Below are 4,195 nucleotides of genomic sequence, written 5' to 3' on the forward strand. Positions count from 1 at the left end.
ATCAGATTAATGTATCAGAGCTATATAAGTGCTGATACATGCGCGAGATACAATAATATAAGCACTGATACATTAATCTGATGCGCGAGATACAATAATATAAGCACTGATACATTAATCTGATGCGCGAGATACAATAATATAAGCACTGATACATTAATCTGATGCGCGAGATACAATAATATAAGCACTGATACATTAATCTGATGCGCGAGATACAATAATATAAGCACTGATACATTAATCTGATGCGCGAGATACAATAATATAAGCACTGATACATTAATCTGATGCGCGAGATACAATAATATAAGCGTTGATACACTAATTTGATGCGCGAAAATGAGGGATTTCTGTAATTATAAACTTTTAAGGGATAAATTGTAATTTTTCCTTTTAAGTATGTGATTTCTGTAATTTATCCTAAAATTAATGCATAAATTACAATATTCTTCCTATTTTATCCTTATGAGTTATTAGCCTTGAAAACAAAGTGAATAATTCATGTTTATTGATCAAATTAATTAACCAAAATAAATTAATTCATATTTATTGATTGAAAATTGACTTAATTTTTTTAAAATAAAAATAGAATAATAAGCCTACTTAACTCTTTAATGTACGTAAAATAAAAAATAATGACATATAATAATCAAAATTAATTAATTCATATTTATTGATTGAAAATTGACTTAAATAAAAGTAAAATAATAAGCTTACTTAACTCTTTATCGTACGTAAAATAAAAAATAATGGCATAAATAAAAACAGAGGGAAAATGGTGGTATAGGAAGGGGACAGTTGAGGTAATGATGGATGAAACAACACAATAACAGTAATAGTTATGACATTGTCAGACTCATGCCCCATCGTATTATGGAAAATGACAAATGCTTTAAATACTTTGCATACAAATCTTCTAAGGATATGTTTGTGTTCCTCTTTTTCTTCACAATAATTAAACATTAATTAATCATTTACTTTCCTCGTTTCATATTAGTTGATCATTTTTTATTTATATGATACTTAAAAAATTATAAATAAAAACATAATTTTACTTTTTTATTAAATGTGACATCTTTGTTATTTTTTATATATAGTGATGCTCTTAGATCTAACGAAAAAATCATATAAACAAAAAAAAATACTTAATTGAAACTCATGATTGTAATTCATATAATTAAATTAGTACTCAGTAGTGATGTTTGTTGATCTAAATATAATAAAAATAATTATTATTGAACCGGCCTTTTTTTAAAAAAAGTTTGTGAGCAAGAAAAATATTCAAATAAAAATAAACTCACAAAATAATTTGATAATACCTAGATAGAGTTTTTGGCCAAAAACATCCTTAAACTATATCCTCAACTTAAACTAAATCCTCAAATTATTTTTCTTAACAGAAAACATTCCTCAATTATTTAAAATTTGACAACTTTCACCCTTTTGTTAAAATTTATCAAAAATTAACAAATTCTTCACAAAAATATGTAAAGTTCACACTACTCTCAAAAAACCTCCCTAAATCACCCTCAATAAACCAATTTAGTTCATTCTACATACATCTAAAATAAAATATTGTGAATTTTTTTAGCAACAACGTTTTGCATTGTCAACCTTTTAATTGGCAATATTATTTTTATTTACTTTTCATTTGATTTGATATCAAAAAATATCCGTTGAAATGTTTTCTTCTCATTGAATTTGCAAAAAATGGTGTCGATCAGAGACTTTTACTTCTAATAATGGAAAATGAAACTCGAGTACTAGAGATCAAAATTAGTTGAATCTTGATTACCTCAACTATCAGTTTGCTCCAAAAAATTATTGATCTAACGACATTTTGACTTTATAAGGTGAAGATGGTGTAAAATTAAGCTCCAACTCCATTCAGTTGGTAAAGGAGAAGAGCAAATCATGTCTACTCGTAGACTTACACTGTCCTAACATTGTTTTTTTTTACCAGCAAACAAGAAAAAAAAATTATTTTTTGGAAGCTTTTTCCAACAAGTAATAAAATTATAGATTTTCTTTTATGAGAATAGCATGAATTGCATATTTTTTTGTGTGGAATTCGCTAATTTTTTGACAAATTTTAATAGAGGGATGAAAGTTTTTAAGTTTTAAATACTTGAAGGATGTTTTTTGTTAAGAAAAATAATTGAAGGATATAGTTTAAGTTGAGGGTATAGTTTAAGGATGTTTTTAGCCAAAAACTCTACCTTAATACTTGAATGAGTATGAAAATGGAGCATATGAGTTAATAAAAAGAATAGGCGAACTATCATTAATGTTGTGTATAATATTATTTTGGATGAATTGAAGTTAACGGGATGAACGTATTAAAAGATAATAATTATAGTTCGCCCATAATTTACTAAAATTAACTACTCATATTTGATTTTCTTCTAAGCACACATAAATGAACATGAGAAAGCATATGTTATGCGATACAAAAAACTTATCCACCATATTCATCATTTCCAAATAATTGAAAGGAGTCCGTTGTTATGCTTTTCCTTGGCAAAATTAGTTTGGGAGGACAGGAAATGTTTTACAATTTTCTCATATTTATTGGTCATAATATTTTGTAAAACATCTTTTTTTAGTAAAATAAGTTTCTTAAAAATGAGGAAAATAGATTTCCCAAAGAAAATAGGAAAAACAAGTTCCATAAACGACGTTTCGAATTCATTGTCTCATCTTCACCCACTCAATGCCCTCTACCCCTTAATCATTCCACACCATCATAGAGTGTTGTTAGATTACATATATATGCTAGCTCTTGGATGATATTATTTTATTTACTTACCAAACACTATAAAATAAATAAGAAACTCATTTATTCTTCACATTTTCCATATGTTCCCTTCATACCACACACCTTATAGGTGATTCATGTACCAGCTTTCTTATTGAAATCTCGTGAATAGTGTGATTCATTTGGTTTGCGGATTAAATTATTTCGGAATTATAGTTATGAGATTATAATTTTTAAATTAATTAATTTATTCCACACCAAGCTTATTGGGACAAAATAGATATCCAAAATTAAATTTGAGATAAATTTTATATTATGTTTGAACAAATTTATCTTGAGACAAATTAATACTATCAAAAAAACATAATACAAAATTTTATTTCAAATTTAACCTTGAAACATTTCCCTTTATCATGGGTACCAAACAATCCAATATAGTCATGGCAAGTTATTCAAAATGATTATTTTTAAGATGGTTTAAATGAGTACAATAGGTGGTGTTTTGACCAATTGTATTTTACCTATAAAAATACCCGTTTTGTTGAACTTTAAGTATAAAAAACATGTTCTTTGTACCAGTTCGGTTAACTCTCATAGCTTGTAATGTGTGAAAATAAGTAACACATGAATTTCTTACCTGATAAACCTTCTTGCTCAAGAAATAAAATCACAATCCTTCTTGAGGCTTTCTTTCTCGAAACTACACTAAAACAATGAGTAATTTTAGGTTAAAGAAGGAATAACATAAGGGCCTAAATCTAAGACACTTAACAATCTATACTATCAGCTCTAAGTGATTGTAACTAAAACTCCAAGCTAACTCTAGCTCAAAAGTAACAGTTCATTTATGAATATACCTCAGGGGCGGCTGGTTAGGCTTAAGGAAAAGTCCTTGGCCTTAGGCCCCCAATTTTAGGGGCCCCCATTTTTTAGTTAATTAGGTAAGATTAAATTAAAAAAAAAAATTAAAATGAAGACAATAATAAATGCAAACGGCTGGAAAAAAAATGTAAACGGTTGGGAAAAAAATGCAGACGGCTGAAGTGATATATATGAGTTATGACTATGACTTTTTAACTTTCCAATAAAAAGTTGTGTGCTTTTTTCTTAATGTACAAGTTTTTTTTTTTTCTAATATTTTTATATATTCTATCGTCCTCCCTTCCGCTCTTCTATTTATTCTCACTTCTCTTCTCTAAATTCTAATTTTACATCTTTCTTATTCAAAGCTTAAGAATTTACTTGTTCTATTGATAATTTATATTTTAAATTTGGAGAAAAATATATTGCAGCAGCCCGAATCATTTAGAGTTGATTACTTCTTATACATAGTAGACCAAGCCATCTTTTCACTTCAAAATAGATTTGAACAATTTGAAGTATATGAAAATATTTTTGGTTTTCTATTTAGTGGGAAGAAATTGAGATCATTTG

Source organism: Solanum tuberosum, unplaced genomic scaffold (assembly GCF_000226075.1).
Source record: "Solanum tuberosum cultivar DM 1-3 516 R44 unplaced genomic scaffold, SolTub_3.0 scf00192, whole genome shotgun sequence".
Classification (NCBI taxonomy): Eukaryota; Viridiplantae; Streptophyta; class Magnoliopsida; order Solanales; family Solanaceae; genus Solanum; species Solanum tuberosum.